The sequence below is a fragment of the Cucumis melo genome, chromosome 2 (assembly GCF_025177605.1).
Source record: "Cucumis melo cultivar AY chromosome 2, USDA_Cmelo_AY_1.0, whole genome shotgun sequence".
Taxonomy (NCBI): domain Eukaryota; kingdom Viridiplantae; phylum Streptophyta; class Magnoliopsida; order Cucurbitales; family Cucurbitaceae; genus Cucumis; species Cucumis melo.
The window spans coordinates 11,309,357-11,322,462 of record NC_066858.1 but is presented as its reverse complement, the minus strand read 5'-3'; the positions used below and the strand labels follow the sequence as shown (position 1 = coordinate 11,322,462).

The window sequence follows — 13,106 nt, the reverse complement described above, 5'->3', positions numbered from 1 at the left end:
AATTAGAATCAAACACATCTACGAAAATATAACAACATTATATTGGATAACTTTTGTTCAAAAAACCATTGTTGTTATATATGGAAAGAATTATGTAAATATATCTAATAAACGAATTGATTTATTCCTTACATATAGATATAAAAGAATTAAACCCCATAAAAGGATTAAAAATCACATAGAGCAGGCAACACAATGACAATATAAGTTTGAATGACAAACGCCAAAATAGAATTTTAAGTCATTTTTTTTCCCAGGAACAATAATATTAATTGTTATGGGAAGTTATTCCCAAATTATTTAAAACTTAAGAAATTACTTCTTAAGCTGGAAGAAGTTCAAGAACATAACTTGTGATAAAGCTTCTCACTTTTCACATTTCATCACCTGCAAATCAATTTTAAGAAATGAAAATGTAGGAATGTTAGATTAGCTTTTCCTTAGAACTTACCGAACCGAAATGGCTCGATATGCTATAGAAAACTGACTAATTGAAAATGTTAGCATCATAAAAATACTCGATACTATTATTATTTTCAGTTTTTCACAATATTATTATGGGTGGGAATTATTTGTCTATTTATTTATTTTACTTTGAAGTAAATAATATTGTAATTTTGTATAGAATAATTGTATATTTTCTTGATAATAACCAAAGATTATAGGCCTAGATATAGACAAATTAAAAGACACTAAAGGTAAGCATATATAAAAATAATATTTCCCAAAAAATATTCTAATTATGGTAATTGTTGGATTGGAGATGGACGTTGTTGCTCAAATAATCGTCCCACCTTCTGCCTGGTACCAATCACTTGTCCTGTCTGAGGATCCTGAACCTAGGGTGACGGCAAGAGCAGTAGAGTTAGAAGAGACCACTTGTTTCAGTAAGTCATTTAACTAAAAGTTCGAAGGTGCGATGATATCAAATGGGGTGGTAGCAGCAACAATAGATTGAGAACCAATTTTAGGATCAGACTTGGGTTTAAGTGAGTGGCTGGAAGGTAGGGTGGGCGAGTTGGATAGTTTTCCAAGATGTGACCTTTCTTGTGCCGATACCTGCACTCAATAATTAGGTAGTTAGCAAATTTATGACCATGAAGCTTACAATTTTTGCATAAAGTATATTCGTTAGTAGGTCGTGGATGAGTGGTTGCAAGAGGGTAGAGAGAAGAAAATGCCAAGTCATTTTTCTTCAAATAAAGTTTTCTATACGGCAGCATCAAGAGATGGCAGAGGGTTGTGATGTAACAAAGCAGCACGAAGTGATTCATACTCTGGGCGAAGACCCATGAGGACTTTTATGAGATGATTATGGTTCGGATTGATTTTTTCCTGGTCTAACTTAGTCCTAATTGGCTGAGGAGTAGCAAGATACTCATTCACAGATTGTCCTCCCTCCTGATTTAGACAAACAAGTCGAGAATGTAATTAATAATAATGAGCAAGTCCAATAAACTAAAAACATGTGGACAGAAAAATCCCAAAGTTCTTTTGCATCAAATTGAGTATGAATAGTCAGAATAGAAGTGCTACTCAACCAAGTGATGATTTGATGATTTTTGTTATCTAGTCCTCAAATCTTTCAATGTAATTGACGTCTTCTACCGTGGTCTCTTGAGCAATCACGTAAGATGGGTCTACTTCATCACCGTATGCCATAAGATGGATCTTTCAATGTACTTAATGTTTTTCATGGGAGGAGTGGGTTTGTAAGGTTTGGTAATATCTCCAGTAATTATACGCCATAAGAAAAACTCCTTATTTGTTGAGCCTAAGTAATATAATTTGTGTAATTGAGAATTGTGCTAATGGGATGTGCTATATCAATTTTCTCCATCACAAATACAGAAGTAGTAGGACTACAAAGACAGAAGAAACAGAGACCATCACAAATAACAAGTTAGATACAGAGTAAACAACAAATGGTTCACAACACACAAGTAAATCACAAGTCAGAAGAGGAAGCAAATGGTTTGGATTGGTAAACGGGAAGCATTGGATCTATGAACAGAAATCGTCGGATCTGTGAGAAACTAGGTATTTCGAATGAATCAACGTCTGATTAGAAGCAAAACTGAGCAAAGCTGATGCTTACAATATAGATGAAAATTCGGCGGGTGAAGGCGAGCAAAACCTTTCACAATACTGAAAAAAAAAATAAAGAAAGGCTTTTCGACAGGTGAACAGTCGCGAACAGAGGGCTTTGTGGCATTCTTTGCAAACAAAAAAGACGGGTTTCGCAACAACAACCTTCCCGAACCAGAGCATTGTCATTTGGGAGTGGAGCGAAGCGGAGTGGCGAATCGTGGATCTAAACGGAGATTCACCTTCTTCTGGGAGTAGGCGGCGGACCGTGGATATGAGCAGAGTAGTGGATTGTGGATCATCTGGTAGTGGGCGGTGGTGGCTAAGTATGGACTGAGACTTCGGGCGGCGACAGTTGAAGGTTGGGGGCGGCCAAATAAGCTTTGTTTGATACCGTATAATTTTGTCTAGAATAATTGTATATTTTCTTGATAATAACTAAAGATTAAAGAGTTGGATATACACAAATTAAAAGATACTAAATTATATAAAAATAATATTTTCCAAAAATTATTCTAATTATGGCCATAAATATACGTTCTATGTCCGATATAGTCATGTTTATCGGTATTGATTACCTGTTGGATCGCGCCTTGCAAGGAACATGCGTAAATGAGGATCTATCGGCAATCCCATAGATTCATATGTTGGGTCATAAACTGTATTTCTACTTTCTGCTGATGATCTGTTTCCAAATTTCAAATATTCTTTTATCAAACTAATACTATATATCAAATCTTTGTTTATATTACAAATTTGGTCCTTTCACTTTTCAATATTAATTACGTTTAATACCCTTTAAGATTTTCATGTTTAATAAGTCTCCAATATTAAAATTCGAGGACCTATTGAATAAATATTAAAATTTGAAAGGATTTACTGTACACATTATTAAACTTTTTCTTTGATCTAAAATAGAATATTTAAAAAGTTAGAGACCTTAATTTAATGGTATACCTTGAAGTTGGAGGTGTGGTCGCATTGCTTAAGACATTGTCTTCAGAGATCCAATTCCTTGGGAGGTGAAGATTTGAGGATGATGGCAGCTCATCTTGCAGATTCAATCTTGGCTATTATCAAAAAACATATTTATATAATATACCAAATAAAAAGATAAATTTATAATATCAATTTTCTCTCCCTTTTTGTAAGATAAGTGACTTATTTTAGAGTAGTACGTCTTGAGCTTAGAAATGGAGGATTCATGAAAATATATGTTTACCTTTTACATTTCAAACGATTTGAAGGAGTACAAATGAGATTGCGTTTGAGATCAATTGAAGTTGGAGGTAAAAGGCATGATCATCATATATATTTTCGTGCCTTGTGTTAAAACACTATTTATGACGTCTCCACATTGACAATTCTTTTTCGTCTAATATACCACATGACTAAGGTGTAGAACATTGATTTTGAAAAAGTAGAAGATATTTTAATTCTCTACGTAGTTATACATATATAAGTTGTGTATGTCCAAAGTGAGTTTAATCAGCAGTAATCAACATGACTTTTCGCTTTAAAAGTGAGGTTTATTCCTCCATTTCAAAGTGTTTTTATACTAAAAAAAGTTATACACATGAATTATTAGTTAATCAAATACATGCAGTGTGTTAAGTGTGTTAAGTGTGTTAATGCATGAATATATAGGTGTTCTGTGCGTTGCTTCACGGAAAATCTGACATAGAATGTCTAGGCAGTCACACTCCACTTCCTTTCAGAGTGTTTTGGAGTGGGGTGTGACATAGCTATTGAAGAATTAAAAGATTTGAGTACAATATCCTTTGATTGACTTATGGGTACTTTACGAGACCATGAAGAGAAGCTCTAAAGAAGAGCAAATAGACAACTGAGCAACTCTTTCAATCAAAGTTGCAAAGATAATTGAGGTCGACGATGCCGGGGAAATCATGGACATGGTGATTTTCATGGTGTAGGTTGAGAAAACCATGGTTAAAGAAAATTTTATTAGAGTAATTCAAATTATAATTCATCAAGAGATCATGGAAGATAAAATTATTTGATGTCAAATTGAAAACGATCAAATACTGATAGGAGGCATGATAAAGACATGTTGAATATTATAACTCTCTCATAAATTTGGACTTTATTCTTAAGAATGTTGAAATAAAGTTAAAAAAAATGCAAAATATGCTAAGAAAGATGATAAAAACACGAGACGTCTTTGCTTCTAACAATCAAAGATGTAGAAACATGAGACAATGATAAGATATCTTTGTTTCTAACATGTAAAGATGAAAGAAGCACGTGAAAATAATGCATGGTATTTTCATAGCAGTGCAAGCAATTATATGTATAGAAGTAAGCGATGCTCGTGGAACACGATGAATGCATTAGTCGTAATATCAAATTTATTGATGATAGAAAATGTTCAATTAAAAGAAGAGGTAAGATTTGGATCAACTTGAACAATGAGAAACGTGAGTTTATCTCGAATGTTATTATGTGCTTCTACGAAGAACAATATTTTGTAAGTTTGGAATAACTCCAAAGGTAATGCTAATATTTTGATGAATATGGTTATTGTATTTTGATAAAGGATAGTCAAGATAATATGATTGTTAAAGTGCAAATGATGAAGAGTATAATGTTTATATCAAACATTCAAAGTCAAGTTGATAAATGTTTGAAGTCAAGTTGATAAATCTTGGATTTACATTGGTCATCAAAACTACTATTATTGAGGAATGACATCATGAATCGATTGTCATATGTGAAACATCCATATCAGTTTTGTGTTATTTGTCTTATGACAAACAATCAGTAATGAGTTTTGATCCACAAAAAAAATTCTTTAAAAAAAAATAACATCAAAGTTTGTTCACACTAATTTCAACAATACATTTTGGGTTCATTTTGCAAGGAGAAATCTGTGATGTTAAAAAGGGGATATGGATGAACACCTAGATGAAAGGAATTTTGAAGACTTGAAAATATGGTTAAGAAAGACTTAAAAGAATAGAAAGTTACTACCTATATCAATAAGGTGCACTTTTTCTTTCTTATGGCTAATTAGTCATAGTAACTCCAAAGTTAAGTGTGCTTAGCTTGGAGTAATCTTTTTTTGGATGACCACATGGGTATTTTTCTCAAATGCTTGTGGGTGAAGCCAAAGCATGCTAAAAGGACAAATGTTGGTTTATGGGGACAATTTTCACCCTTAGAAGTAGTTTGAGACAAGCAAGTGACAAGTAGATAGTTTGTCGAGTCGTAGAGGATGCATGAAAGTGCCACGACCATCAAGTGCCAAATTCGAATTTTGAAATCCAATGCTTGGGGCATTAAAAAGGATATCAAGTGGAAACTCTCCTACTAGAATATGGTTTAAGAATAAACCAAGAGGAAGCTACTGGGCATAACATGCTTCGACTTTAGAATGGGACATAGATGGATCGAGATCACATCTGAATCAGAGCAATCTTGAAGACACATGAAAGTAAGGTTAAGAAATACTTTATAAATTTGAAAATTACAACCTATACATAAAATGTACACCTTCATTTTTTATTGTTCAATCATAGGGACTCCAGAATTAAGCACATTTAACTTGGAGCAATTTTATATTTGATGACGTTTTGAGTATTTTCCTAAGATACATGTAATTACAGAGCATGCTAAAAGGACATGTGTGTTGGTTTGTGAGAACAACTTTTGCTCTAAAAATCAGTTTGAGAGAAGAAAATGACAAGTAGATAGCATTGTTAGGTACTAGGGAACACAAGGCAGTGTCAAGTCATCAAATGCCAAATCCAGATTTCAAATCCTAGTCCAAATTATGAGTTTAGAGTGTTGTGGAATTAAAGTTATCTGACATGTTTAAGAAACATAGAACTCTTGTTAAGAGAAAAAAAATGGTTATATTATGTAAAGCTCTTGTCTCGAAAAATGGAATTCGTTGGCCTATGATAGCCCAATAGACTTACTTAACAAAATGGTGCTGTCAAGAGGAAGATTAGAATGATACTTAACATAGCTTCAAGAAAGTTGAAGAGTAAGAAGGTGGTAGAAGAAGTTTCGGCATAAGCCGTAGAATGTGCAATGTACTCGTCAAATCGTCCACCTACTACAAGTTTTGTAACAAAACTCATTAATAAGCATGAAATGAAAGAAAACAATCCGCTGCTTATTTAAAAGTATTTGGATGTATCACCTAAGCACATATATACGATCTAGACCATATTAAGCTCAATTATAAAAGTTAGAAACATATTTTTCTTGGCTATGGTGCAAATGCAGAAAGCTATAAGCTTTCTAATCCTATAACAAAGAAGATGATGGTAAGTAGACATATGTTGTGTTTGGTTAGGAAGTAACATGGAATTGCAATGAGCCATAAGACTAGAATTTTTTGTTTCTTTTTTTTTTTGAGGATGATAATGAATCCATCGACATTACTTCTCCATCATCCACCAACATTACCTCTCACTTCACAACAAAACATACCAATTCATCATCTACAAGTACAAATGAAGGATCTCATGACATGAGAAATTTATGGGACACATTTGATATCGCAGAAGAAATTGAAAAGTTTTAAGTAAAAAAAAAATGATGATCCTACCTTTTTTTTTTTTTTTTGTCTATTTTCTAACAATGAAACTAGAATTTTAAAGGAGGTTTGTAAGATAAAAAGTTAAAGACCGTTATGAATGAAGAGATAAATATTATAAAGAAGAATGATACATGGAAATTTTTAACTCTTCCGAGTGGAAAGAAAGCAATATGTATCAAATGAGTGTTCAAGAGAAATTAAAGACATTAATTATGATGAAGTATATGCTTATGTTATTTGTATAAAAATCATAAGGTTGTTAATTGCAATTGCTGCTCAAAGTAAATTGAAAGTCTTTCAGCTGGATGTGAAATGTGATGGGTTTCATGTTCTAAAACTTGTAGATAGTAAATGTAAATAATTGACCATTATTAATAAAGTGCTATATTATTATCATTTCAATAGGAGTTATTGATTATTCAGTATTAATATTGCTTTAATAACCCTAAATCCAATCAACTAACATTTTGGATTGTCTAATGAGTTTTGTAGAGACATAAAAGGTTCAATGTTCATTATATGGTAGTCTAAAGGTCTATAGTATAAGAATAAGATTGGGTTTCTTATCTAGCTCCCACTTAGTCATAGTCATGAGTGTATTATGGACCGTTGTTCACAAGGGATTGTTCTTTGATTTGTAGGGGTGAGAGTGGGCTATTCGTTGACTTAATAACCTTATCATTTCAGGGACAAGATTGAGTAAGAGTTGAAAATATAATATTAAAAAATAGAATTCACTCATTCTCGACTTAAGGTAAGTAGATGAGGCGTTCCTTTAAATAGTAACTTTGGGCCTTTAACAAAAGGTCCTACCCTCTCACTCGCCCGAGAGATATTTGTGTTTAAGGGTTGGACCATAAACATGTTGTTCATTAGAAGAACGTTGATATTGAAGAATTTAGAAGTAATCTAGGGATAAATTGGTAATTTGACTCAGCAGGTGTTACAAACACTGGTGAATGATTAACATGTTATTGATGTATATCCATGGACATAGAATTGTATTTACAATGAGAAGAAAAATTAGAAAGATCTCACAATAAGTGACTAGCAACTATCCACTAGAATCTGATTGTAGAGAGCTACAAACACAATCTCCATCATCTAGATTGAAGACCCACATTCCAAGAACATGTTGTCAAAATTTCAGCTTGATCAGACCACTGATTGATTCCTAATGACTGAAAAACGCTATTGGTTGGACAGTAAATACTTTAATCATGCAAAAAATTTGGCCAATGCTGTTGGTTGAAAAAATTGAACATGGATGTTTAATGTTAGTTTTAAATAATTGGATCATTAATGCTAGTTTTAAATAGATATCAAAGATGAAGGTGTATGTTGGAATTTATGTACTACAACTTATAGTTTGTAATCTAAAAATTCTATTCAATAAAGTTGTTATTGAGAAATTATTAGTGAAATTGAATACTATAATCTTGAATCCAATAAACTAAGGTCCCGAGACTATCTTAAGTAAACTTGAACTTCATGTAGAGACAAACAATAATCAAGTTCGAGTATATAGCCTAAACGGTCTATAATATATGAATAAGGTTGGACGCCTTGTAGTTAGTACAAACGATGTGATCCTGAATTGTTCATGTAAAGACATGAAAGTGGGGGCAACTTATGTAAAGAAAACATAAGATTGAACCATGATGTAGTTACTTTTACATTATGACACTATTTATTATATAAAATAATTTATATCGATTATTGATGACTGAAGTGACTTAATCTTAATACTAAGCTACCTTTGAGCAATTGTCTGCATAGAATTAACCTTAGATCTTCATAGGTGAGGGAAACTCATCATCACTGGCTCAATAAGTTTTCCATTTTAGGGGTAAGCTCTGGTACCGGTGGATAGCTGGAAACATAGGGTGCAAGACAGAATTCACTCCTACTTGTTATAGGGTTAGTAGATAGGTTGTTCCGTTTAGAGCACTGAATCCAGGTCTTGAAAAGGAGCCACACTCTCTTATTCGCTTGAGAGGGATTCAGTTTATAGGTTGGACCTTAAACTAATTGTTATTTAAAGGATTGTTGCAACTGAAGGAACAAAATGTAATCTTGGGGATAAAATGATAATTTTAACTCAGCAGAGATTATGAACAGTCAGTGAAGGGTCAACATAGTAATCATGCTCATATCAGATGGACACAAATATATGTATAGTGAGGGGAGTGCAACTATGAGACTTTAGTGGAATGATCAGTTAGTTAATGAATGTTACTTAGCTTGGTCTAAAATAGTTTAACCAGTTAATCTCAGATGGTTGGAGTCAATGATCTATAGGTCCATTAGGTTCGCCTACTAGCTCATATGGAATAAGCTTAAAACAGTATGATGAAATGATTTGAATTATACTAAATGACCATTTTGCCCTTTGACTAATGTTAGTGGAAGAATCTTCCATTTTGTTTGATAATCCCATTAACTCCAATGAAGTAGGTGTTGTCGTTTGATGAAGAGAAAAAGCCCACTAGAGAAAGTGGACTTTTAGGTGTTGAACCATGATGGTCTTCAACATGCAAATGTTGCATGCCATTTTACTATAAAAATGGGCTATTAAATACAATAGAAGATTCTTGGATCATTGAACATTTGGGCTAGAATTTTGCACCATTATTCATAAAATATATACTTTTTATTTTTCCTCTCCCACACTCCCAACTTCAAAGTCCAATACCTTGATATTTTCATCTTACTTTTTCACGATTCCTCCATCCATCAGGTCCCAAAATCCAGTTCTGTATCAGATGATAGTAAGTCAACACTAATGGTGGTTTGGTTCATATTTGGGTGGAGTTTCAAGTGGTTACGAGAGCTTTAAAGCATAGAAATTGACAAATAATTAAGAGGTTTTAAAATTGGGTTTTTATGTTGAGGGTAGAAATGTAATTTGCCTTAATGGCATTTTTGTAAATCTTTATATCATCTTCTTTTAGGTTTTTAATAGAGAAAAGAAAAAAGGGGGAGATAAAGGGCGACCGATAAACATAAAAGAAAGAAGGTGCAACTGACAATCACAGTAAGAGAAGAAAAGAGAGAGAGTGAATTTTTCAGGCAACTGGTGGGAAAAACGTGCATTAAGTCGGATACCCAACAAAGTTTAGCCGACAGGAAGGAAGATTCTGATGTCAGCTGAGATTCTTCTAGTGTTCTCAGTAGTGGGTTTGGAGCGGTCTTTTGCCATTCGTTTAGCGTTAGACTTTGGGCAGCTTGGTGGCTTGTTTAGCTGTGGTTTTGAGTCGTTAGAGGTGGGTTTAGTCAAGGGTTCTTCTTGAGTGTGCAATGGTTGTTTGATGCGTGGTTCTTCGGTTAGAGGAGGCGATTTTGGTGGGTTTGGGGTCTCGATATCAGAGGCAGCATGCGGCACATTGGTCTCCTAGGGCTCATTTGGTAACGTTCTCGTTTTCTATTTCTTATTTTTGTTTTTATTTTTTTAAGAAACGGAGATGTTTGGCAACGTTCCTTGTTTCTTGTTCTAAAAAAATGTAGAAATGTTTCCCATTTTATAAGGAATTATTGGAAATAATAAAAAGTAGTTTCTTCCATTATGTTTCTCAATTATTTCTATTGGTTTCCTTTTCCTTTTTCTCAATTTATTTCTATTTGTTTCTTTTTTTCTCAATTATTTTTATTGGTTTCATTTTTCTTTTTCTTAATTATTTTTATTTGTTTCCTTTTCCATTTTCTCAATTATTTTTATTTTGTTACCTTTTCTTTTTTCTCAAATTTTTTTATTGGTTTCATTTTCCTGGTTCTCAATTATTTTTATTGGTTTCCTTTTCCTTAATTATTTTTATTGATTTTCTTTTTCCTCTCATCTCCATCATCTTCCCCAAATAATCATCATCTTCCTTTTTCTCTCATTGTCTTCCTCTACAAGCCGTCTTCCTCTTTGTCGGATCCATAGTTTTTGTCTGACTCTTCCTCTTCGTTAGATCCATAGTTTTCGTCTTCCTCTTTGCGCAGATCTGGGTTTTCGTTGTGGGTTTTTCTCTAAAGCATCATAGGTACCAGAGTTAAAGGTTAAATTTTGTTTTATTTCTTTCAATTCTAAATATTGAAGACATAATAACTTACTTTAAAATTAATATTACATTTTAGATGTCATAAAATATTGAGGTTGTCGAAATTGATGGATTAAGAAGTGAGTCGACATCATCTAAGAGAAATGGCCCAAGTGAGAGATGATATTACCAATTAAATTTGGCAACATTTGAAGGATAGATACAATTTTATGTTTATGTTATTATTTTTATTTCCGGAACTTCTTTGTATTAAATGAATAAACTTTTGATAATTTTATTTTTTATGTTTAATGGATGACATATATTTTTGTTTAATGTTTAATTGAATTAGATGTGAATAAAAGTAAAAAATAAATCTTGAAGAAAATCAGGAAACAAGAAACAATTATCAAACGCTTTTTTTTTGTTTCTGTTTCTTTTTTTTTCTTCAAGAAACAAGAAACAAGAAACAGAAACAGAAGCAGTTATCAAACACATTCCTATTTTTTGTTCTAAAAAACGAAGAAACAGGAAACCGGAAAAAGGGAATAAGAAACAAGAAATATGGAACGAGAACGTAACCAAATGGGCCCTTAATTTTTTGGTGTTTGATCGACGGTATAGTCGGGTTCGTCGTGTTAAATTATAAATTGTTGTTATCTTGTTTTTTGTATCTTGATTGCTCTTAATAAAATCACTCCAAGTTGGTTTTGAAAGTGGATGTAGAGCAAATTTGTCGAACCACTATATATATATTTGTGTCTTTAACTTTTTGTCGCTTTGCGGTTATCTGACATTGTGTAATGGTTTAGCATTGTGTTCTCTAGTTTAGTATAGGAAACTATACCAAGTGGTTTCAGAGCGTGGTTGAATTTATAACATAAAGGTATAATTTTACTAACCCTAACTTCATTTTTAATCTAGGATTTCATAAAAAATGTCGGTTTAATTAAACCAACACTAAAGGCACATTTCTTTAGAAACTAACATTAAGGGTACATTAAAGATAGTTTTAATTTTTTTCAAATTTGTTTTCCTCCCTCCCAAATTTGTTTTCCTCTTTGTCCAATTATAAGTAAATAAAATAAATCTTAAACCCTAAACCCTAAAATACTCATTTGATTTTCATTTTACTAAAACTAATTTCTCCCACCTTTTCCCCAAACTTTATTCTATCTCTTCTCACATAAAAACTTTCTTCTCCCCAAAACTTCAACCCACCTTCCCATTAAAAGTGTGTAGATTTGGTACTTCCCCCGTGCTAACGATGTGTAGCCCAAAAATTATCTTCTCATCGCTAGTGTGTATATCTTTCCTTTGTCGACGATCTGTAACCTAAAACGATATGCATCTCCTCTTCGCGAGCAGTCTATAGCTTAACAAGGATCTAGTATTCTGCAGGGAGTGTGTAACAAATCTCTTCTCCTTCTCGCTATCGTCGAATATCTTGTCTAGCATAACGCAAATCGTTTCTTACCCAACATAGATCTTCTCTTCCGGTCGGTGGTATGTGGTCCAGATTTTCTCTTTAGCCGACGGTGGTATGTTGGAAGTGTGTAATGAACACCCCAAATAAATGATCACAAAATAGAATATTTGAGTGAAGAATTTTTTTTTTGAAAAACCTTAATTCTCTATGTGTATTTTTATATTAACACTTGGATGATTCAGATTACATCATTTTAATCCTATTTATAGAATTTTTATGAGCATAACTCATATCAGAATTAAACACAACAATTTAAATCCTACACTTAATTAATGTGAAACTCTTACTAAATTAACTTTAACATTTTTACTCACAACCTTTAATTTTTGCCAACTCTCATAAATCAATCCATATATAACTTATTTATCACGTCTAATTTTCAACATCCTCCCTTAAACATGTTTTTTGAAAACTCCAAGCAAAGTTCTTAACTTGTTAAGCGCATTAACTTTGAGTGGCTTCGTGAAAATATCTGCAATTTGATATTCAGTTTCCACATATTCAACTTGAACCTTATTCCTTGAAATGCAATCTTTGATAAAGTGAAATCTTATACCAACGTGTTTGCTAAAATCATGGAACATAGAATTATTTGCTAACACAATTGTTGATCTATTACCTACATGAATCACAATTGCATCGTCATGTAAAATTCTAACTATCCTTAGCAAATTTCTTAACCAAACTGCATGATAGACACATGAAGTTGCAACAACATATTAGGCCTCACAAGTGGATAACGTCACAATAGGTTGCTCCTTAGAACTCTATGAAAATGCAATATTACCAACAAAAAAAACATATCCACTAGTGCTCTTTCCATCATCAATATCTCTAGCCTAGTCATTATCACAATAGCCTTCAAGCTTGAATTCTTTAGATGGAGAATAAAATAATCCATAATTAAGCGTACCTCAATAACAACTAATTCTCTTTG

The 13,106-nt window shown here is 32.7% G+C and overlaps 1 long non-coding RNA gene across 1 annotated transcript; it reads right to left on the bottom strand.

Annotated features, from left to right (window-relative positions):
* Nucleotides 1-252: 252 nt before the first annotated feature.
* On the bottom strand, nucleotides 253-3,113 carry LOC103487245 (uncharacterized). Its single transcript, XR_007817718.1, has 3 exons — nucleotides 3,046-3,113; nucleotides 2,667-2,773; nucleotides 253-387 (listed from the first exon to the last, which is right to left on the bottom strand). It is a non-coding gene; the product is annotated as an uncharacterized LOC103487245 (long non-coding RNA).
* Between the last annotated feature and the right edge of the window lie 9,993 nt (nucleotides 3,114-13,106).